This window comes from Schistocerca serialis, chromosome 4 (assembly GCF_023864345.2).
Source record: "Schistocerca serialis cubense isolate TAMUIC-IGC-003099 chromosome 4, iqSchSeri2.2, whole genome shotgun sequence".
In the NCBI taxonomy this organism is placed as follows: Eukaryota; Metazoa; Arthropoda; class Insecta; order Orthoptera; family Acrididae; genus Schistocerca; species Schistocerca serialis.
Window position 1 is genome coordinate 300,290,487 of NC_064641.1, and position 25,763 is coordinate 300,316,249.

General features: G+C 42.3%; 1 protein-coding gene across 1 annotated transcript in view; it reads right to left on the minus strand.

The window, feature by feature from the left end:
* Positions 1 to 25,763, minus strand: part of LOC126473945 (HEAT repeat-containing protein 3) — a 289,729-nt gene that overhangs the window by 117,838 nt on the left and 146,128 nt on the right. The gene's annotated exons all lie outside the window — the stretch shown is intronic.

The window sequence follows — 25,763 nt, forward strand, 5'->3', positions numbered from 1 at the left end:
GTCCACTGGGCTGGTCCGGAAAGCACCAGTGGCAAGCCGTATGCCGCTGTGTAGGATTGGGTCCAGTACCTGCAGCGCAGATGGGGATGCTGAGCCATAAGCCAGGCTCCCATAATACAGGCGAGACTGGATTAACGCCTGGTAGAGCCGTAACAGGGAGGATCGGTCGGCGCCCCAGCGGGTGTGGCTCAAGCATCTCAGAGCATTTAGATGCCGCCAACACGTCTGTTTAAGCTGCCGAATGTGAGGCAGCCAAGTCAGCCGGGCATCAAAAACTACACCCAAAAACCTGTGGGTCTCCACTACAGTAAGGAGTTCGTCGGCAAGATAAAGCCGCGGCTCAGGATGGACTGTTCGGCGCCGGCAGAAATGCATAGCGCGGGTCTTGGAAGCCAAAAACTGTAAACCATGCGCTACAGCCCAAGACTGCGCCTTGCGGATAGCGCCCTGTAGCTGACGTTCAACAGCTGCAATGCCAGTAGAGCTGTAGTAAAGGCAGAAGTCGTCAGCATACAGGGAAGCGGAGACAGAAATTCCCACAGCTGCAGCGAGCCCGTTAATGGCTATTAAAAACAGGCAGACTCTTAAAACAGAACCCTGTGGCACAACTTTCTCCTGGATGTGGCAGGAACTATATGATGCCGCGACTTGCACGCGGAAGGTACGATATGACAGAAAATTGCGGATAAAAATCGGCAGAGGACCCCGAAGACCCCATCCATGAAGCGTAGAAAGGATGTGATGACACCATGTCGTATCGTACGCCTTCCGCATGTTGAAAAAGACAGCTACCAGGTGCTGACGGCGGGCAAAGGCAGTACGGATAGCCGACTACAGGCTCACCAGATTGTCGGTGGCGGAGCGGCCTTTACGGAACCCACCCTGAGACGGAGCCAGAAGGCCCCGAGACTCCAGTACCCAATTCAAGCGCCGGCTCACCATCCGTTCAAGCAACTTGCAAAGAACGTTGGTGAGGCTAATGGGACGGTAGCTGTCCAGCTCCAGAGGGTTCTTTCCAGGTTTCAAAACGGGGATGACAATGCTTTCCCGCCATTGCGACGGAAACTCCACCTCGACCCAAAGACGGTTGTAAAGGTTGAGGAGGCGTCGCTGGCAGTCCACAAAGGTGTTTCAGCATCTGACACTGGATGCCATCTGGCCCAGGAGCGGTATCAGGGCAAGCGGCTAGGGCACTGCGAAATTCCCAATCACTGACTGGAGCATTGTAAGATTCTGGGTGGTGGGTGCGAAACGAAAGGCTCCGACGTTCCATCCGCTCTTTAATGGAGCGGAAGGCCAGTGGGTAATTGGAAGAAGCGGAACTAAGAGCAAAATGCTCTGCCAAGTTGTTGGCAATTTTGTCGGAGTCTGTACAAACTGCTCCATTCAGTGAGAGCGCAGGGACGCTGATAGGGGTCCGATAGCCATAGAGGCGTTGGATCTTGGCCCAGACCTGCGATGGGGAGACATGGAGGCCAATGGTGGACACATACCGCTCCCAGCACTCCTGCTTGCTTTGGCGGGATAAGGCGGCGGGCCCGCGCACGCAGCCGTTTGAAGGTGATGAGGTGTTCAATGCAGGGATGTCGCTTGTGACGCTGTAGCGCCCGCCGGCGATCTTTAATCGCTGCAGCGATCTCAGGCGACCACCAAGGCACAGTCCGCCGCCGAGGGGACCCAGAGGAACGGGGAATGGCAGATTCGGCGGCAGTAACGATGCCGGTGGTGACAGATTGAACCACCGCATCAATGTCATAATTAGATAGAGGCTCAATAGCGGCAGTGGAGGAGAACAAGTCCCAGTCAGCCTTATTCATAGCCCATCTGCTAGGGCGCCCAGAAGAGTGATGCTGTGGTAGTGACAGAAAGATCGGAAAGTGGTCACTACCACACAGGTCGTCCTGCACACTCCATTAGACAGACGGTAAGAGGCTACGGCTACAGATCCAAAGGTCAATGGCGGAGTAGGTGCCATGCGCCACACTGACGTGTGTGAAGGCACCATCATTTAAAATCGAGAAATCGAGCTGCGACAATAAATGCTCAACGGTGGCGCCTCAACCTGTTGCCACGGACCCACCCCACAGAGGGTTATGGGTGTTGAAGTCGCCCAGTAGCACGAAAGGTGGCGGCAATTGGGCTATCAGCACAGCCAAGACATGCTGCGAGACATCACCATCCGGTGGAAGGTAAAGACTGCAGACGGTAACAGCCTGTGGCGTCCACACCCGAACAGCGACAGCCTCTAAAGGTGTTTGGAGAGGGACAGACTCGCTGTGCAGAGTGTGAAGGACATATAGGCAGACGCCACCAGACACCCTTTCATAAGCTGCCCGGTTCTTATAATAACCCCGATAGCCACGGAGGGCGGGGGTTCGCATTGCTGGAAACCAAGTTTCCTGAAGAGCAATGCAGAAGAAAGGGTGAAGGCTGATAAGTTGTCGGAGCTCAGCTAGATGGTGGAAAAAACCGCTGCAGTTCCACTGGAGGATGGTATTTTCCATGTCTGAGAAAGGCGTGACGGGACTTGGAAGGCAGATTACGCCGCTGAGTCACCTGCTGCCTCCAATTGAGCACCGGTGCTGGCGCTATCCATGGCGTCTGAGGGACCGGCGAGATCGAGGTCCTCAGCGGACGCCAGAATCTCCACCTCGTCCTCAGATGCAGAGCTTGTAGGAAGCGGTGGGATGGGTGCCACAGCAATGTCGTTAGCCTTGGGGACTTTCTTCTTCTTCTTCTGTTTCTCTCACTGTGCCTTCGGTGGTTCAGGCAGGGAGGGCTTCACTGGGTCAGTCTCAGGGACAGACGCCGACCGTGAGGCCCTACGACCAGGGACCGGTGGTTGGTTGAGCCACTTGCGGCTGTCTGCTTTGGTACCGGTCGGAACTTGCGAAGGGAGGTCCCCAAGGGACCCCTTCTTGGCAAGAGGAGCTGAAGAAGACTTACGCTTCTCCGGCTGGGAAGGGGGAACTGATGTCCCCGATGGTTGGGGGGGGGGGGGTGGTGTTGCTCTTTAAGTAGAGGGAGCAGGAGCAACAGGGGGTTTAGTGCCCCCCACCATCAAGGGGGCAGGTGTGGGCCTTCGACTCAGAGCTGGCTGGAGCTGATGGAACTGTAGCAGGAGTGACAGTTGCGGCATAAGAAGATGTCATACGCACTGGATGAAGCCGATCATATTTCCGCTTCGCCTCAGTGTATGTCAGGCGGTCGAGGGTCTTTATTTCCATGATTTTCCGCTCCTTCTGCAGAATCGGACAGTCCGGCGAGCAAGGCGGATGGTGCTCACCACAGTTCACACAGATTGGAGGCGGGGCACAGGGATGATCAGGATGGGATGGTCGACCGCAATCGCGACATACGAGGTCGGAAGCACAGCGTGAAGATATATGGCCGAACTTCCAACACTTGAAGCACCGCATCGGGGGAGGGATATATGGCTTGACATCACAACGTTACACCATCACCTTGACCTTGTCAGGTAACGTGTCACTCTCGAAGGCCAAGATGAAGGCACCTGTGGCAACTTGACGATCCCTCGAACCCCGGTGGACGCGCCGGACGAAATGGACACCTCGTCGCTCCAAGTTGGCGCGCAGCTCGTCATCGGACTGTAAAAGGAGATCCCTGTGGAAGATAATGCCCTGGACCATATTCGGACTTTTATGGGGTGTGATAGTTACGGAGACATCCCCCAGCTTATTACAAGCGAGCAAGGCCCGCGACTGGGCGGAGGATGCCGTTTTTATCAACACCGATCCGGACCACATCTTGGACAAGCCCTCCACCTCCCCAAACTTGTCCTCTAAATGCTCTACAAAGAACTGAGACTTCACGGATATAAAGGATTCCCCATCAGCTCTGGTACAGACAAGATACCTGGGCGAATTCGTCTCACTTTCATTCAATGCCTTTCGTTCCTCCCATGGTGTGGCGAGGGAGGGGAACGATTTGGGGTCATAAACGTTACCTTTAAAATAGGCCCTCGAACGCTTAGAGACTGCTGGTGGCTGGCCACCAGCAAGAGAAGATGTGCCACGCTTCATTGCGTGTCATCCACCCTGATGCCACCTACTCCGACCAAGGGCCCTCCCCATGGGCCCCACCCAACCACAGCAAAAGCCACCTGGCAGGATGGCTATTGCTGGGAGTCCCGATGCCCCAGGGAGTTGGGCATCTACTCCTTGGCATACGTGGGGAGTTAACGGCGCAGGCATCAGTAGAGCAATCTGTGTTGTCAGGGGGCTACAACCAACAGGGTACATGGCGGCCCCACCACGACGGACTGGCTACCGTGCTGGACGTTAGGTGACATGTGGTCCATGGTCGCCGTCAGTGCAGAAAATGTCCCTGCATGTGGATTGGCAGAAAGTGCACGCAGGAGCGTATCCATGCCCAAGCGATGGAAAGCGGGCAGGACTGCAATGCAACGATGAATAAGATGGCGGAAGTTCTCAATGCAAGATGGACACAATGCACCAAGTAATGCGCCCTTCCGCAATCGGCTCGCTCTTCGGAAAAATTTTGAGATATGGAGGTCAAACCCGACAGGGGACCATCACAAAAGGCCGAAACGTTTGAGACTCCTTTTAGTCGCCTCTTACGACAGGCAGGAATACCGCGGGCCTATTCTTACCCCCGAACCCGCAGGGGAGGGGGGGGGGGGGGGGGGGGCAAGATGATCATGTAGAAACCTGTTCAAGGAACTTTTTATTCTAACCACTGCTTCTCGGTATATTTATTCCTTAATGAAATTTGTTGCAAGTAATACACCTCTAATTCCAACCAATAGCTCAATAGATAGTATTGATTCTAGGAATAATAACAATCTACATAAAGACCAAACATCACTTACCTTGGTCCAAAAAGAGGTCCAATATTCAGGAACACACATTTTCAACAAATTGTGAGCAAGCATTTAAAATCTTGGTTTCAGATAAAGCACGGTTTAAAAAGAGAGTTCGAAAGACTTTTTGGTAGGCAGCTCCTCCTAGTCCATAGATCCATTGTAACAGAGACTGTTAAGCCAGCTGAAGTAAAAATATCTGTTTTATTTCAGTATTCACCAATTTCGGCAATCTCCTGACAAATTATCAGGGTAGTAAGTATTATACTCATATGTTTTACGTTTTTATTTTATACTTTCTGATATGTTCCACACACACGAGAATTATCTAATTTTTTGAGTCTTAGGAACAAAAGCTGAATATAATCTAATCTAATGTTGGAATTTTCAATGAGTTCAAGTAACCGGTTACCTAGGTGAAGTTCTGGGCATGGATGAACAGACATGAGTTGACGAAAGTACATGAGGTGAGTTTTTCTGGGAGAAAATTGATACCCAGGATTCAGGAGCCCGTGTTGTGATTTCTATACGGCTCCACATTGTGCAATGATGAATTGTAATACAGTAAAGTTCATACCAATACTGTGATTGTGAGGCAGTGGGTCCAATGGCAATTAGTGTAACAGTGATTTCAGTGGCAAAGATTTTTTCCTCAAATCCAATCTCTATGGGACTGCCTTTACCTATGCATATTGCCTGCTGAGGGCTGAACCTATCTGGGCCTGGAACTGCTGGAGCAATAGGAAATTCTGTAGAAAAATGGAAAAGCCACTCAAATGCAGTGTAGACAGGAGGTGATAGCACCAAGTGGTGTCATATACCTCCTGCAGATCGAGGAACATGGCAATCAGGTATTGGCGATGCACTACAGCATTGTGTACTGCAGATTCTAGATGCATCAGTTGGGCTGTGATGGACTAGAGTATCAGAAAGACACTTTGAAACTGCAAGGGAAATGAAATTACTATTTATTTATATTGGATGGATCAAAAATATGCCCACCAAGTGGCAGTAGGAGAAGACATATATAAAGGTTAAGTAAAAGTGCAAGCTTTTGGAACCAGTGGCTCATCCTTCTGGCGATAGTGCTGTGATATCCCCTGAGCTGGAGTTCTGGGTGATTTTCTAGACACTCCCAATTTCCTTAACTTCACCATTCCTCTACTTTTCCTTTCAGCCCTTCTGCCAGATGGAGGTGCCACTGGCTTTGAAAGCTTGCACATTTACTTAACATTTATGTGTGTTTTCTCTAACTGCCAATGGGTGAATGGATTTTTTTATCTATTCGAATACATTATATTTTCAAAAATTGGGTATTTTTGTTTATTGATGCTACATGATTATGTCTAGGTTTAGTTTGTATTTCAAAGAAAGAATTATTCAAAAACAGCAAGCACAAGTGGTACTAATAACTCCAAATACCCCTTACCAATTGGCATACCTGACAAACACCATAACAGTTCTTCATGCAAAAATGACTGAGTAGTATTTCCAGTCCAGTATTTTGCTCGCTCATGGCCACAAATGTAGTGGAGTTCAGTTCACACCTGAGATGAAGGACATAGTATACATCATCGACAAGAGCTCACATCCCAACATTCTTGCCTTCTCTTTTTTTTTATTAAAAACTATGTTTTTGCTTGCCAGTTGGCTTTCAAAAGTAATCAAGATGGGGTGTATCCCATTGGGGATGGCTCGAGAAAGAAAGAGTGATAGGAAAGTGGTCACTGTCACAGGGATTGCTATGGACATACTTCTGGATTGATGTTGAGATGATCAGGCTGCAGATCGTAATATCTATGGCTGAGTACATTCCATAGGCCATCCTGGAATGTGTTGCAGCACCAGTGTTAGGTAGGCATACTGCCAAATGTGCCATTACTTGGCCCCTACTAGACATACTTTTGTTGCCCCCACAGAGGACTGTGGGCACATGTCCCAAAGTAGGAAGAAGGGTGTTGGCAGCTGTTCCATTAGCCCCAACAGCTCACAATATGGTATGTATCTGCCTGAGGGTATACTTATATTATACACTGTTATCCTAACTGACAGGTGGACAGAGATTGCCACAGCTCCTGATGATGTATTTAAGGGCACCCGCGCACTGGAAGTGTCCGAATGTAGGTGCGTGCAAACTCATGCAGGTTCTCTCTCGATAACAACATGCTTTTTACAGTAGGATTTGTGTTTTTAACATTGGGGAGTTGGGTTTCTGAGAACTGTCTGTCTCGAATTACCGCATCCACTGCAGAGAATTGCCATGCCGACGGCAGAGAAAGTATCCATCAGTTGGTGGTGATGATAGCCCCTGGAGATGTGGGTTTGTTGGTCATCAGAGCTAACGGCTTCTCCCTTGACTGGAAAACAAGTTCCGACATGAGGCTACGGCCAGGTGTTGGTGTTTGAGTCGTCACATTATTTGCAAAGTTTGATGTCATGTCAACTGGGTGAAATTGTTCGAACTTTTTCTTAGTATTTTGATACAACAGGTGGTAAAGCAATTCTATTCCTGTGTTTTCTTCTCCCTGTTGGAAACTGGGCATGTTGGTAGAAGAAGGGGTGGTGTTCTGGTACACCCTCAAGCATTGTCCTTCCACACACACCACTGGAAGATTCGCTAGTACAGAGAGAAGACATGGGTACAACCTTCAGGCAACAAAAGCATCTCGTAGGTGCAGGAAAATAGGGTTTTGCATCATATCTATATGCCTTCACTTTCTCAGTTAAAACATTTTCATCGAAGGTTAAGATGAAAGCTCCAGAGTCTGCTCTATTATCCTTAGCTAATCTCTGAACGCGACAAGCAAAATGTACTCCAAACCACTTTACGTTAGCATCCAGTTCTTGCTCTATTTGTAACATTAAATCCAAATGGAAGATGGTATCTTGAATCATGTTAAGATTTTTTTATATGACTGGTTTGCATTTAAAATTTCACTCAAAATAAATCAATTTCCCATTTTATCTATTGCTGCAGCTTCTCCAAACTTATCAGCAGCATTTTCAATGAAAAACATAGGCTTCACTGTTACACACAAGTCTCCATTAGCTCTGAAGCTCACCTAGAACTGGGTGAACTGCGCAGGTGATAGAACATAGAGGCTTTTTGCAGCAATTTTGAAGAAAAGGATCATGTACTTATAGTAGGAGCAGCAGGAAATAGCATGGCTAGCAACGTAGAATATACGAGGGCGGTTCAGAAAGTAACCTCCGATTGGTCACAGTGCGGGTTGTGGGGGGAGTAGCGACGCCATCTGTGCGTTCACGCACTCAACAGGTCAGTCGGCATCAAGCCGTAGTCGAGTGAAAGTCGTACCTGCGCTAGTTTAGTTTTTGTGGCAGTTTGAAATATGTGCTGCAATAGAAAACACTGCCAAATGTGAAGTGCGTGCTGTCATAAGGTTTTTTACAGCCAAAGGATATTCTGCAGCAGCTATTCATCGTGAGCTTTGTGCCGTGTACGGACCAAGAGTTATGAGTGAAGGAGTTGTCCGTGAATGGGTACGTTTATTTAAAAGTGGACGAGAAAACGTTCATGATGAAGAGAGGAGTGGTAGACCATCATTGGTGACTGACGAACTCGTTCAGACAGTTGATGCAAAAGTTCGTGAAAATCGACGTTTCTCAATGTCGGAGTTGTCTACTGGTTTTCCACAGATTTCTAAGACTCTCTTGTACAAGACAGTGACAGCAAGATTGGGTTACCGTAAGTTCTGTGCACGATGGGTGCCCACCACAAAACTCAAAGAATGGCCTCTGCATTAGACTTTCTGTCACGTTATGAGGACGAAGGAGAACCATTGTTAAACAGAATCGTGACCGGTGACGAAACCTGGATTAAGTACGTGAACCCTGAGACAAAAGAACAATCAAAGGTGTGGGCACATTCAAATTTGCCTACCAAACCAAGAAAAGCCTCGCAAGATTTTTCTGCCAGAAAACTGATGGCAACGGTGTTTTGGGATGCCAAAGGGGTGTTGTTGGTTGAATTCATGGAACGTGGTACGACCATTAATCAAGACGTGTACTGTGAAACAATAAAAAAGTTACGACGGGCTATACAGAACAAACGCCGTGGTATGCAGACTTCCGGTATCGTTTTTTTGCACGATAACGCCCGTCCTCACTCTGCTCGCAGAACAACGGCCCTTCTTGAGTCCTTCAAGTGGGACGTTATCAACCATCCACCTTACAGTCCAGACCTGGCGCCAAGTGATTATCACCTCTTCATGCATTTGAAGAAATGGCTCGGGTCACAGCAGTTTGATGACGACGAAGAGCTCAAAGATGCGGTCACAGGCTGGCTCCAGGCACAAGCGGTTGATTTTTATGCAGAAGGAATTTCAAAGCTTGTGAAGAGATACGATAAGTGCCTCAATCGCTATGGAGACTATGTAGAAAAATAGTGCAAAGATGTAGTTGTAAGATGTATATATTAAAATATTTTTATTTAACTTGCTGTATTTTTTTAAATCAACCGGAGGTTACTTTCTGAACGGCCCTCGTAGTATTAAACATGACCTGGAGGAAGTAGGAGCAGCGACAACACACGTTTGTGTGGGGTTTGTGGAGATTTTCCAGCACAATGAACAGTCCTGGGCCAACACAGCTGTTGCCCTTGTAAACAAAGAGTTTAGCAGACTCAAATGAAGCATGTGGCTCATTTCCAGTTGTTATGTTTTTCCAGTTTCCCACCATCTCCCAAAGTCCCACCATCCAGCCACAGAGGAGCAGTTCCCTCGTAATTCAGTAACACCCAGGACTGCAGCAACTGAATTACATCCTCTGCCAGGGTTTCGACTACCTCTCGTCGTGCCCTGAAATGAGAAATGTCCTGTCCACTATCCTTCCCACCCCATCCACCGAACCTACACAATATACTCATTCGTCCAACACAACCCTGCTCCCAACCCCCTACCTCATGGCTCATACCCCCGTAATAAATCTAGACGCAAGACCTGTCCCATACATCCTCCTACAACCACCCACTCCAGTCTGGTCACAAACATCAACTATCCCATCAAAGGCAGGGCTACCTGTGAAACCATTCATGTGATCTACAAGCTAAGCCGCAACCATTGTGCTGCATACTATGTGGGCTTGGCAACCAACAAGCTCTCTGTCTGCATGAATGGCCACCAACAAACTGTGGCCAAGAAACAAGTTGACCACCCTGTTGCTGAGCACACTGCCAAACATGAAATATCCTTCATTTCAATGACTGCTTCACAGCCTGCGCCATATGGATCCTTCCCATCAACACCAGCTTTTCTGAACTGCGCATGTGGGAACTTTCCCTGCAATACATCCTAAGTTCCCGTAACCCTCCAGGCCTCAACCTTTGTAGTCACTGTCCTGACCCATTCAACCCCTTCCCTGTTCCCATTCCAGCACTACACAGCCATCATTCCATCATCACACCGTCTTTTTACTTCTATCCTTTTCGGCTACCCCCGCCCAATCCCCTACCCTCAGTCTAACCTGCAGCACTTCACTGTCTGCCACTCCTACTATCCCTGCCCCTCCCGCCACAGCCCCCCCTCCTTCCACCCAACCAGTCGCCACTCCCACCATGCACTGGTGCTGCTGCTCACGGTGTGGTTTCAGTTGCCAGAGACTGCAGTCATGTGTGAGAGTTGCGTTTTTTGTGAAGAAAGCTTTATTTGTGACAGTCATTTTGTTGTGTCTACACTATATGGTGAGTGGCAACTTTCCTTTTCATAATATTATTACATTCCATCCTGGAGTTTCCATTTTTTGACAACAGTAACTTGTACAGTCTTTATCAAGGTAACTGCAAAGACATCAACAAGGAACCTCTTAGCCTTGGAATGTATGGTAAAATATTTAATCAGTTTTTCAATATAGGCTTTGCAAAACCACGTAATGACACCGGTCAAGTCTGTTGTCACCTTAATATGGAAATTTCATCTGAGAAAACTAGCAGTAACTAGAGACAAAACTGAACTTTCATGTTCAACAAGCTATTACTGCCTATGAAAACCTGAAAACAGGTTAAGAATATTTGAAAACTAGTAACTGTTATGGTCATTGCTTTTGACACACAACAATGTCCTTAACGTATCTAATAACGATGCAACCATGTTTATATGGTCAGAGAAAATAGCTGGTGGGGGGCAGATGACATTACTTCTTGTCTTAGGCAGTATACTACAGCACTGATTCCTGACAATGTACATCACCTTATTGTGCATTCAGATTATTGCTTTGGCCAAAATGAGAACTACTCTTTGGTTAGCTTTAGGACATTGTTAACAGTGTCAGGAATATTCAATGTTGTGGAACAAAGGTATCTAGTGCCTGGTCATAAGTATTTGCCCTGTGGCCATGATTTTGGGTTAACAGAGAAAAAGAAATGACAGGTATTTTTCATTTATGTTCAAAGTCAGTGGATGAAATTCGTTTAAAAAAAAAAAAGGGGGAAAGAAACCTTTCAATGTTGTAAATATGACTTGTGACATGTTTTTTACTATAAAACCCCTCCTTGATAACGTACAAAGATGAACAATAATTGAATCTGGGCTGAAGGTTTTATTAAATAAGATTACATGTTTGAAAATTATGAAAGAGCACCCTTTTAATTTTTCTTTAAAAGTACCTACAGTAGTACCGAAAATTGTTATACTGTAGATATTGGGGGGGGGGGGGGGGGGGGGCAACAAGTACCAGGCAGGCCCTTCATTCCACCAGTTCACCATACCTCTTATAGGACCCTCTCTGAGAATGTTAATGTCGATGCATTGATAGCAACGATTATTGTTAATATTGTTGTGTTTTTTAGCAGAATAAACTCATTTAAAAAACTAAGCCTGGTATACAATGTTAAGGCTAGAAAAATACTTTTTACTAAAGTTAATGGTAATTTGTGGTGGTGGTGGTGGTGGTGGTGGTGGTTTGGTGACACTGAAATATGCTCACTATTTTTTATTTACTTAAATTTGGCATATTTCGTGACAGTACCTTTTCTGTGAAATGGTTACAAGATGATATTTGTCTTGGCTTCAGTTGTCTAGTGGAAGTATGATTCCACAATGCAGTTTCGTCAGCTGCAGAAATGACCTGGTTCAATGCGTTTGCCTCATTTTTGGTGCTTCAAATACCGTTTCTTCGAATGTGGTTTCTTCTTAAAGTTTATATAAAAAAAATAGTAACATAATTCATTTTTTCCTACTCATTAACAAATTATTTATAACGGCGACCTGCACATTGTTCTACCGTCAACACACACCAAGAGTTCACTGCCGACTACTACAGTCAAAGACGACTCCAGCGTCAAAGAGATTTTACACAACACACAAGCTTCCACTTGTAATCAGTCTCATTGATATTCTTCGTCACATCTACTAATAGTAATCAATATGCTGACACTCTCAAAAATATAAGTAAATTAACATAAAATAAGGCAAATTACAATAAAAAAATTCTGACAAAAATATAAGAAAACATTACCAACTTCCCACATTAAATTTGGTATCGACAAATCCAGTAGAAAATAACACATCTCCCAGATCCATTACAACTGCTCCCCAGGGCTTTTGTTGTTATGAACATATACAACAAAATCCCGACCACACTCAGTAATGGGTCTGTATTACACAATTAGTACATTAATGATGCAGTCTGATAACCTCTTCCAAATTTAGACTCTTTGAATCTGTGGACTTGTTCCTGGCTGTTGTTGCAATGATACTTCCCCATCAATCTCATACACAAAAAAATTCAAGTAAAGAAATTAACATGACAAATATACATACTTGGTTGTACAGGTAGTTTTGTTCTAACAAGCATATTCCAGTGGAGGACTTCTGTTTTAGATGATAATAGGTTATTTAAATTTTTGAAATTATGATTTCTGTTTATACAGTTTCAAAGAGACAACATTCCTGAGACCAAATAATTTCTTTGACTTAGGGTATACCAAACGATAAGCATTAGGATGTGGATTTTCTATGACTTCAAAAGCCCCAATATAGATATCAAAGAATTTTTTAATTTCTGAAGTTAACATTTTTGATTTTTCATGAGATTTGACCAGAACAAGATCCCCAATTTTGAAAGTGGTTAATTTTACCCTATCGTTATGTCTTTTATTCCTCTTTTCCCCTTGTTTCCTCATAGTTTCCCTGACAATATCTTCTCTCTTGCATAGTTAAAGGTGTACATTTAGGAAATTCAGTAAGTTCTGGTATAAGATTTGGAGGTCTAATATTAAACATAATCTCATACGGTGAAAATCCTGTGGAACTATGTTGTAGGCTATTCATAATATCTTCAAAATTTCGAATGTGCTCAAACCAGGTTGGATGTTTATGGCTACAATAGGTTCTACAAAGTCTCCCAATTTTCCTCATATATTTTTCTGCAGGATTGGTGGATGGAGAATAAACAGATATAAGTATATGCTTCAATTTTGATCTTTCAATAAACTTTTTCCAAATTTTGGAGGTGAACTGTGAACCATTATCTGATAATATAGCTTTTGGTTTACGCACCTGTGCGAAATATCTCTTTCAATTTTTATTATAATTTCATGGCTAGTAGCTTTTTCACTGGATACAGTTTAATTAATTTTGAAAATACATCTACCATAACAAATATGTAACAGTGACGACCTTTACTCTTTGGTAACATTCCATATAAGTCCACTGCGATAAGATCTAAAGGTTTTTCCAGAATAATGTTTTGCATCTCTCCACCACATCTTAGATTGCTCACTTTAACTCTCTGACATTTGTCACAGGTTGCCAATTCTTTTCTTACCTCTTTCCAATATTGTAAAAATAAACGTTTTCTTGCATCTTTTGAATGCACTTCTGTATCCCACAATAACCAAAACTTTCTTGTATGTAAATGATCAGCTTTTCAGCATCTGCCTCTGGCCAACACAGTTTCCAATTATCAGAATCTACATCTGTTCTCCGAAATAAAATCCCCTTATGTAATTTGTAAAATTTATCAAGTTTCTCATACCCCTTCTTGCCTAAACATTCTTTGATTAATTTCCAACTTTGATCTAAATTTTGATTTTTTCTAATTTTGTTGCACATAGCTCTAATTGTTTTCTCATTTTCCACCCCTTTCAGGTATTTAATTTTAAATTGCTTTTCCTCCTCTTGTTCAAAAATCTCCTTTTCTCCCCCAATTGGTAACCTTGAAAGTGAATCAGCTACTACATTCTCAGAACCTTTTATGTGCTTGATTTCAAAGTCAAACTGTTGCAGAAATATTGCCCATCTGGTCAATCTACTGTGGTATAATTTGCACTCTTGTAAGTAACTCAAAGCTTTGTGATCCAAAAATACTATGGTTTTATGTCCAATAAGGTAAATTCTAAATTTTGTAAAAGCCCAGTGAATTGCCAAAAGTTCCTTCTCTGTGACTGTATAATTTTTTTCATGCTTGAGCAACATTCTGCTTGCAAATGCTATGGTACAATGTATCTTAATTCCATTCTCTACTCTTTCTTGAAATAACTCTGCTCCAAGCCCATAATTACTGCTATCAGTATTCAAACAAAATGGTAAATTAAAATCAGGTCTGTGTAATAAGTGTTGCTTCCTCAACTCTTGATTAATTTTATCAAACTCTTCCTGACAACTTTCATCCCAAACCCAAACAGTGTTTTTCTTAAGTAATTGACTTAAACATGGTGCATTCGGACTCTGATCACTTATATGTTTTCGGTAATAACCGCATAACCCAAAGAATGACTTTAATTGTTTTTTAGCCTTAGGAATAGGAATTTCTGAAATTGATTTAATTTTTTCTGGATCTGCCAAAATTCCCTTGTCTGTGACAACATGGCCCAAAAATTTTAATTCAGAAACTGCAAATTTACATTTCTCTAATTTCAATGGCATCCCCCCTTTTCTAAGTTTTTCACAAACTGACTTCAAAATCGAAAAATGTTCCTCCCAATTTTGCCCTGTAACCAAAATGTCATCTACATAAATTATCAGTTTAGATGCAAGCTCTTGCCCCAGTACATGATCCAAAGCTCTTATAAATTCGGAAACAGAAGAATTCAACCCAAATGGCACAACACAATATTGGTAACTCTTACCATTGTACAAGAAAGCAGTATATTTTCTAGAATTAACTGAAAGTGGTACCTGATGAAAATCCGAATTTAGATCCAAACTTGACATATATTTTATATCTGTAAATTTATAGAGTAACTCATCAATATTTTCAGGATGGTCTGTCTGTCTGAAAAAAATTTTGTTTAAGTGTCTAGAGTCCAAAACCAATCATACTCCATCATCTTTTTTCGGAACCACTACTAGAGGATTATTATATGCACTGATACTCCTTTCTATTATAATACATCCTTCCATCTTTTTCAGCTCTTTCTCAACAGCAGGTTTTTTGATATTGCAATACTGTATGGTTTTATGAAAAATGGTTCATGAGGCTTTACATGAAGCTCACACTGATAACCCTTTACCCTACCAGGTATGTCACTGAAAACATCATTGTATTCCCACAGCAGATTTTCTAACTGTTGTTTTTGCTCCCCAGGTAAATTTTGTGTTTCTGAAATTTTCAAATTTACTAAATTCCCAAATTCAACTTCATCAGTAACAAATCTATGAATTTCAATGTTCTCCAATCTATTTTCTTTTAGTAAATTGATACTGTCAAAATTTCCATTACTCTGATCACCAAGTGTGTTCACAAATTTTGTCTGAATGTATTCCCTTTCACTAGTTTCTATCAAAAGCTTTCTTCCAACCCAATCAAATGCTGTATTTACTTTTACTATCCAATTCATACCCAAAAGAAAATCCTCATTAAATTCCTGAATTACAAAACATCCATGTGTGAACAACTTGCCTTCAATTAAAAATGTCACTAAAGCCTGGCTTTTTACCAATTTACTGCTCTTCCCAGTAGCACCTTTTATCTTTACCCCAACAAGTGGCATTTCAATATAATCTTTCCCCGCTTTCAATTTCTTGCTTAACCTTTCAGATATTCCCGAGATCTCACTTCTTGTATCAATTAAACATTTACCAATCCATGACCCAATTTGAACTTCTATATAAGGACTGCAAAACTGATCACTTTTCTCAGAACCTGTATCCTCATGTAATAAATCACTTTCAATTTCCCTAAACCTATACTTATCAGAATCATATGGTATATCATTACATGTATTATTTGTCACAGTTATAAAATTTGCACAAGAGACAAAACTGTCATTAGTACTCTCTATTATCTCAAACAGCCAAGAATTTTCATCCAAATCACATTGTATACTACTGAAGTACTTATCCTTCAGCTTTTCAAAAATAGAACATCCCATCTTTTTCCACCACTCAGGACATATAGTTTCAGATACATTAATAAGCATCTTTCTAAAGTTCTTGTCAAAAGAAATAGTTTTACTGTTCAGCCATAGATTCATAAGAAATGTGTGTGTGTGTGTGTGTAATCAGTATCTGTAAATGTTTCACTTAGGCTAGAAGTTATACATGTGTCATTATTTGTGTAGTCAGATTCTTTACCAACAACATCAAAATTCACACTTTCACATACACCCTGCTTGCGAGCTTTATTCATCCTGATAACATCCCCGGGAATTTCTATAATATTCTCACTATTTAATCCATTTTCAACCATGCGTGTACCCAACTCCCTATTTAAACCAATGAAACACCTTTCCTCAACATCATCAACACCATTATCATCATTATCAACTTTATCATCAACATCATTATCATTATACATATTCAGGTCATACACATTCAAATTATCCCCTAAAATATTATTTCTCCTTTCTTAAGTTACCAGATCCCTTTCACCAATATTTTCATTCTCACAGCATGCATTCTCTCTTTCATTCACACACGTCTCTGAACTACTACAAATTACATCATCTGACAAAGTGTTGTTGTTTTCTGCCCAAGTGTAAAACTCTGTCAAATTAAATGAATCACAATTATTTTTATCTACTGTATGTTCTTGTTTACTGAAAATTTTATCTTTATCAATATCATCATTATTTTCCTCTTGAAATTTTTTCAATAAGTAACAACTAATAACCTCATGTGATAGCTTAGGTTTGGAACTGTCATGTTTGGGTTTATGATAGTCATATCCATTGGTCCTTTCATCATGCTCACCTTCTGCCTCAACCTTGCGGACCTTCAAGGGGGCATCTACTCGTTTTTTATTTCCTGAATTACAACTTGTTCCTGTTTGAACTACTGATTGTGGTTCTGCCAATGTCTCTGATCAACATTTCTGTCCCATTCCTATGCCAAACATTACCTGGTTGTTGGTAGTTTCTGTTGTACTGATCTCTAGCATAATTTCTGTGATTTTGATCCCTAAAGTGTTCTCTATTTTGTTGATTATTTCCGTGTAAATATTGTTCTTGTTTTGGATGAAAATTATGGACCTTCTTTTGAAAATTGTTATATCCCCCTGAACTTTGACCAACACCATGATAATGGATTTGTTCCCTTTTTTGAAAGTTATCATTTCCCCAATTTTGACAATTACCTTTCTGAGTAAACCCACTGTGTGTTCTTGTTGTTACCCTATCCATCTTTTCAATATAATTGAGAAACTGCTCAACTTTACTATCAGGACAATGAACTAAACTCAACTGCATTGCTGATGGCAATCTTCTCTTTAAGGTATCAATTTTGATCAAGTCATCCAAAGGTTTTGTTAAATGAATAAGTTTCTTAAGTTCACTTTTGCAAAATCGTTTCATGCTCCCATCTGAGTCTCTATAGTTTCTCCCATTCAAAAATTCACTTTTGATTCTAGTTTGTTTAAGATAATCCCAAAAATTTTGATTCAAATTCTGAAAAGGTCATCCCCACAGTTACAATCTGGTATGCCCAAGTAAAAGCTTCCCATTCCAAGAATTTTTTCACAAATTTAATTTTCGTATCATCTGGTGAGTGAGGTAAAAAACAATCCTTACAATACTGCATAAAATCAACAGGATGTAAGGGTCCATCTACCGAAAAGTGCTTCACTGGAATATTAGATACAAGATTGCATGTGTTGACATTGTGATTTTTGCTTTGAAATTCAATGTCAAAACTTTCAAGCTTTTCGCCAAGTTCTTTGACAGATTTTTTGTTTTCTAAATCACTGGATTCTACTTATATTTCCAGAGTAACCAAACGATTGTCAGTTTTTTGTTCTACATTTTTTACTAAAACTTTTCTGTTCTCATCCAAATTTTTAATTTCCCCTTTTATATCATTAAAATCTTTCCCTATCTGCCAGTAACTCATTTTTTACAGTATTAATTTCACCGCTCAATTTAGCATTTCATTTGCTTTTGCTTCCACAGATTCAATTTTTTCCTCAACACTGCCAACTCTGTTCGAAAGATCACCCACTTGGGTATTGACTGCTTGGACTTGCAACAAAATGTTATCAATTTTTTCATCCAAGTAAGTCTTACTGTCGTCAACTGATTGTTTAATTACTTTCGTGAAATTTACAAGAAAACTTTTTAAATCAAATTGATCGGTTCTTTCTGTTTCATTTGACCTGTCCTGATTTTCGAACTCTATTAAATTACTACTTTCTACTTTAGGCACAATACTCTCGAAAATCTCATAAGTCATTGTGAAGAAAAAAAATTTATACACAACAATACAAAACAAGATAAAAAGATTGATTTAACAAAATACGAGGGCTTCGTGACTTATCTGGAACACACTTCTAGTGTTGCAAATCCACGTTTTCCATCCATGTGATTGTTGACCAAAATTCTTGATATTCTTTGCCGAAACATTTCTTCTCCAAAACTTTTACTTCCCGATGAATACAAATACTGTAACACACATTCTGAAAACTGGTACTAACACACAAAAATTTTCTTCCTCATAGCACTGTTGAAGATCTCGTGAACACAATATCCCGGCTACAGTCCCCAGTTGAAATATGCTCACTATTTTTTATTTACTTAAATTTGGCATATTTTGTGACAGAACCTTTTCTGTGAAATGGTTACAAGATGATATTTGTCTTGGCTTCAGTTGTCTAGTGGAAGTATGATTCCACAATGCAGTTTCGTCGGCTGCAGAAATGAACTGGTTCAATGCGTTTGCCTCATTTTAGGTGCTTCAAATAACATTTCTTCGAATGTGGTTTCTTCTTAAAGTTTATATAAAAAAATAGTAACATAATTCATTTCTTCCTGTCACTAGCAAATTATTTATAACGGCGACCTGTACACTGTTCTACCATCAACACACACCAAGAGTTCACTGCCGACTGACTACAGTCAAAGACGACTCCAGCGTCAAAGAGATTTTACACAACACACAAGCTTCCACTTGTAATCAGTCTCATTGATATTCTTCGTCACATCTACTAATAGTAATCAATATGCTGTCACTCTCAAAAATATAAGTAAATTAACATAAAATAAGGCAAATTACAATAAAAAAATTCTGACAAAAATATAAGAAAACATTACCAACTTCCCACATTAAATTTGGTATCGACAAATCCAGTAGAAAATAACACATCTCCCAGATCCATTACAACGTACAAAACAAATCTTCACATAACGTAGTTGTTCTTTATTAATTATTATTTTTTGTGTTACATTGCAATATAAAGGATGTGACATATCAGAAACATTAACTAGTCCATTCTGTATGGACTTCTGTAAACAAAAAAACATTTAAATGGAATTAAAGTTCTTGCACTGTAACCTTGGTGCAGACTCAATATTGATAATAGCCTACTTTCAACATCCACTTTTAGTCAGTTTCGATGGAGGCTCAGCTACCGAGGGCAAATTTGTGCAGGTAACGGAACAACAACAATTGCTTATGACTGAAATAAAGTCTTAGATGTGCTGTAACCATTGCTGCAATTTAGAGACAGAGATTCACAAATCATGGGTTGCACCTGAACAGAAGCATTAAGGACAGATTAGCTGAGCAACTTGCAGAAAGTGTAGGGTGGGGGTGGGGGTGGGGGTGGGGGGGGGGGGGGGGGGCAGCACAAATACACATGGTAATATTCCATGGTTTCCATGGTTTCTGCAGCCAAGGAGAGAATATTTTATAGGTTGGAGTCAGTTTGCAGACAAACAGTCTTTAAAAAACTTAGAACGGAACAGGAGCATAACATAGGTAACAGTCTCCAGAAAAGTAAAAATAGTTTGTTTCACCAGAAATATTAGGGGGTTGAACAAACAAAGTAGATGACCTTGTATATCTAGAAGATGTGAAAAATTCAGAAGTAATAGATATTGTGTCTCTCTGAACACCAGGTAATGACAGGGATAGAAAAATTAAATATATGGGACTATAAACTGTCATCTTTGTGTAGGGTGAACATGGAAAATGGAGGAGTTGCAACATATGTAAAAGTTATGAATAAATTCAAAACTATTGATACAAACAGTTTTGTGTAGATCAGAACCTAGATGTTTGTGTTGTGGGTTTTTATTGCAGAATACTACTCTTGTAATTGTAACAGTCTATAAATCCCCTCCAGGAAACTTCCAGATACATTTGAGAAATCAGACAAGAAGAAACAATACCTTATGGAGATAAAAATGATTCAAAATAGTAGTCTTCATTTATGTCAGTGGCCATAATCATGCACAAACACACAAAATTTACCTATCTCGGCCACACTTTACTGTTTCTTACTTTGACAACGCATTCCACCTGTCACCATAGGATCAAATACTTCCAGAAGATTAACACAATGCTTATTATCCAATAGTAGATACCTACATTACAATAATTTTTAAGCGATATGGACTAGGAAAATGAACTGGAATCATAATTTGAGTGTTTCAATCTACAAGCACTGGCTAATTTTCCAACTTGTGTTTACTCCAGGAGTTGGCAGCAGTAGACCAACCACAACATAGGAAGACAGCCAAATTTAACAAATGGGATGACACTATGTGTGGCTAACGTATTTTTCTACTTGGCGGGCACTACCAAGCAAGGGTATGAGAACAATGAGTAGCAGTACACAAGCTGGGAAGTATTCCAGGCAGAACTGCACAAGTTTTTGGTGACACACAACGACAGAAGTGCAAGGCTGCAGATAAAGTGCAGGGCACAGCGTCCCAGAGAAACTACAGCATCCTACGTTCAAGATATCTTGGTGCTGTGTAAAATAGTGGATCCTAGAATGAAGGAGGGAGATAATGTTGCACATCTCACGAAGGGTGCTTCTGAGGACATGTATCAAGCCCTTCTCCTGAAGGTGGTTTCAAAAGCAGACGACTTCATAAAATGGTGCCAGTATATCGAAACACTGCATCAAAAAAGAATCACACACAAGAAGTTTGAATGGCTTCCAAATGTCGTATCGATGTCTGTGATGGAGGAAGCAACTGATTTCAGAAGTGTTTTTGTCATATAGTGAGAGAGGATGTTCAGAAGACACTTGGATTGCAGGGCGAGCAACAAACCGACACACTTCAAGAGGTCATAAAGGAGGAAGTGGAAGACATTGAACCCAATCTCTCATCCTTCATTTCCTTTTAAAATGGTCGAGATCCAGGTGGAGTTACATTCCTTCAATGCCACATGAGAAACCTGCTTGGGCACCAAGGAAGACTGATGTCTGGAGGACCCAGGATAACCAACCAGTATGTTACCACTGTGGATGAACGGGACATGTGGTGCGCTATTGCCCAGAAAGACTCCGGGACGACAAAGATGAACCACCAGAAGATGTGGGTGCAGGACGATGTAGGTCACAATCGCCGCAAGCTAGCAGTTGGAGAGGACGCTCACCAACACACTGATCAAGGTCTCCACCGCCGTTTAGAAGCTCCAGCCAATCATCTAGCCACCGCCACCTGAAAAACTATAGGATGCGACCTTCCTTGGAGGTGAGGCTGCCAAAGAGAAAAATCCTCCGCTGTAGATCACTACAAAAATGATAGGAAACCACGGCAATATCCTCATGGCTGGCTGACCTGCACAAGCTCTTGTTCACTCTGGAGCATCATATTCAGTCATTTAAGAGAAGTACCGTCGCCAGTTGCAGAAAACCGTATTCATCGACAACAAAACATCTCTGCTGAAGGTGGCTAATGGGAAATATGTAACACTTACAGGAAGATGTACCATTCCTGTGGGTATAAGTGACCATACACAGCCCTTAGGATTCATCGTCTTACAAGAGTGTAGTCATGACATCATTCTCGGATGGGACTTTTTTTATAGCTTCTCCGGCACTTACAGGTTGTGGTCACTCGAAGATTATGCTGGATGAGATGAGATACTGTGGACAGGAAGATGCGCACCCGAGTGTGTGAAGACTGTGTGCTGGATGAAGTGATCTATCCTGCAGTCAGCACTAGAAAGGTAATTGTCATGTGTCACACCACGCATAAACCCATGGATCTTTTAGTGGAATATAAGAGGAGCATACCACTGGAGAATAACTTGGTCATCCCAGTCTCTGGTGTCTCGTTTAAGAATGGATTCGGTGAATTGTGGATAGTTCACTGTCGCCGAGAACCACAGACCCCTCCTAGTCGCATGTGCATAGCATACGCTGAGCCGTTAATTGAAGAACAGCTGAGCGTCATAGAAACTTCCCATATCGAATCTGTGGGTGAAGTCAGTGCTACCACTGTGAGACAAGATCTTCTAGCTCGACTATCACCAGATCTCACTAAGGAACAACAGAAGAAGCTACTTGCCATTCTTAAAGAGTTCTCTGAATGCTTCAATCCACAGATAATGTCACATAGAAGAAGATGTAATTAGATGAATGACAAACACTAACTTCTTCACTTAACGAAGGTTTGTTCAGCACTTGCACATACAAGAGTGCGGAGCGAACTGCCTCCGGCCAGAGCACATACAGTAGATATACGGCTACAGAACATTTCATTTCAGTACAATGATTCTTGACATTTGTGTTTACTTCTAGAATGTACTCGAACTGAATATAGAAATTAAAATTGTACAGTTCAGGTGAGTTTTGAACTCACAAACCCTTCATGCAACAGTCTAGTATCATAACAACTACAGCACGGTGTTACTCAGCATCATCTACGACATTGAACTCTGCGACAGAGAACAGCACCTCAGTGTTATGTCCTCGTACTCTGGGAACGAGTCATCAGTCCTGCATACTCCGACTCCTGATTCTTGCCTTGGCGGTGATCTTCTTAGAACTTCTTTTGCCGCTACGCTCTCCGTCATCTTTCTGCTTGTTGCCTATCGCTGGAGCTTCGAATTTACCCTGGGTTGCAGGATCCTTATAGGGCTTCATTCGAAGAACGTGGACCATATCATTGACCTTTTGTCGTCTTGTGTCGATGTCGAAATCTTCAACTTCATAAGTAATGTCAGACAACTGTATTACAACCTTATAAGATCCAAACTAGCACCTGAGGAGCTTCTCTGAGAGGCCAACCTTCCGAACAGGAGTGAAGATACAGAGGTCACGAGGCTGGTAGACAACAGGGCGGTGGCTCCTGTCATGTCTTCGGCAATCGAAGCCTGCAGCGTGCGGAGTCAAACTAACCACCAAGCTCCCTCAGCTCTGGTTAACACCTGGCCTACGTAGCCATCGTCCACGTCATCAGGATGTAATGGAAACACAGTGTCCATTGTCTTAAGTCGCCTCACGCCCATGCACCAGGAAAAATGGCATAAATTCTGTGGTGTTTTGTTTGGCAGTGTTGTAGGCAAACATCATGAAAGGTAGCACCTCATCCCAGTTGCTCTGCTCGATACTGATAGCATGTTGGCCAAGGTCTTATTAAGGCGTTAGTTTGCGGATAGTAGGCAGTCGTCATGTGATGAGTAATGTTGCACCGACGGTTATCTCTGTCACAAGATTCTATTTAAAATCTTTCCCTTGATCCGCAATTAATGGCCTTGGGGCAGCGTGTTTTAATACAATGTCTTCCACGATAAATTTGGCTACGTCGGATGCTTCAGCTGTTTTCACGGTTTTTGTAATGGCGTAGTGTGTCAGATAATCATTGCGAACAATAATCCATCTATTACCACTAGCAGACATTGGAAATCGTCCGAGGAAGTGTGTGTGTGTGTGTGTGTGTGTGTGTGTGTGTGTGTGTGTGGGCATGCATGCACGTATGCATGTTTTTCCTATAGCTAGAGAGAGGAAGTGCCTTGGTATTCTTTTCCTAAGATTTTGCCTGTCACCTTTCAATGTTTGTATTTCAACTACAACAAGTGCACTAAAGTTCTTGCTAGTGAATTTGGAAAGAAATATGAAGAATTAGAGTTTAACATACTCGAACAATGAGGCTACTGGCAGAGTTTTGCACGTTGTATTTTTCAGTCTGCCTAGTATTGCCTCACAGTCTAGCCCATACAGTACACAAGCCAGACTGGATGACTCTTAGTACTGTGCAGCTGAATGCAGCTCGCATAGCCAATCCAGTCAGGTTGATGTACCTTACCAGCCTGTTCCCTCTGCTGTATTATGTGCTATATCTGTCTGCAAAGTCCTGCAGATATCCCTCCTTTATTGTCATTTCAATCAACTATGCACGGGAGTTTGTCAGTGGTTAATTAATTGTGATTAATTTCATTCTTTGCAGCAGTGCCAGTTCACCTACTTTCTACCTCTAGCAAGATGCGCAATAATGCTGGAATTCAATATAGTGTTGGCTCACACTTAGACTTGATGACAGCTTCCACTTTCGCATGCATATGTTCAATCAGGTGATGGGAAGTTTCTTGGGGAATGGCAGCCAATTTTTGATGGAGTGCTGCACTGAGGAGAGGTATCAATGTCAGTCAATGAGGCCTGGCACGAAGTTGGTGTTCCAAAACATCCCAAAGGTGTTCTACAGGATTCAGCTCAGGACTCTGTGCAGGCCAGTCCATTACAGGGCTGTTATTGTAGTGTAACCACTCCATCACAAAAAATGGTTCAAATGGCTCTGAGCACTATGGGACTTCACATCTGAGGTCATCAGCCCCCTAGAACTTAGAACTACTTACACCTAACTAACCTAAGGACATCACTCACATCCATGCCCCAGGCAGAATTCGAACCTGCAACCATATCAGTCGCGTGGTTCTGGACTGAAGCGCCTAGAACCGCTCAGACACTGTGGCCGGCCCACTCCATCACAGGACGTGTATTATGAACAGGTGCTCGATCATGTTGAAAGATGCAGTCGTCATCACCGAATTCCTTTTTAACAGTGGGAAGCAAGAAGGTGCTTAAAACATCAATGTAGGCCTGTGCTGTGATAGCGCCACACGGAACAACAAGGGGTGCAAGCCCCCTCCATGAGAAACACGACTACACCAAACACCACCGCCTCCGAATTTTACTGTTGGCACTACACATGCTGGCAGATGATGTTCACCGGGCATTCGCCATACCCACACCCTGCCATCGGATCGCCACATTGTGTACCTTCATTTGTCACTCCACACAACATTTATCCACTGTTCAGTCGTCCAATGTTTACGCTCCTTACACCACGCAAGGTGTCATTTGGAATTTACCGGCGTGATATGTGGCTTACGAGCAGGCGCTCGACCATGAAATCCAAGTTCTCACACCTCCCATCTAATGTTCGTAGTACTTGCAGTGGATCCTCACGAATTTGGAATTCCTTTGTGATGGTCTGGATAGATGTCTGCCTATTACACATCACGGCCCTCTTCAACTATCGGCAGTCTGTGTCAGTCAACAGACGAGGTCGGCGTACACGCTTTTGTGCTGTAGATGTTCCTTCATGTTTCCAATTCACTAACACATCAGAAACAGTGGACCTAGGGATCTTTAGGAGTGTGGGAATCTCGCATACAGACATACGACGCAAGTGACAACCAATCACCTGACAACGTTCGAAGTCCGTGAGTTCCGCGGAGCACCCCATTCTGCTCTCTCATGATGTCTAATGACTACTAACTAAGGTCGCTGA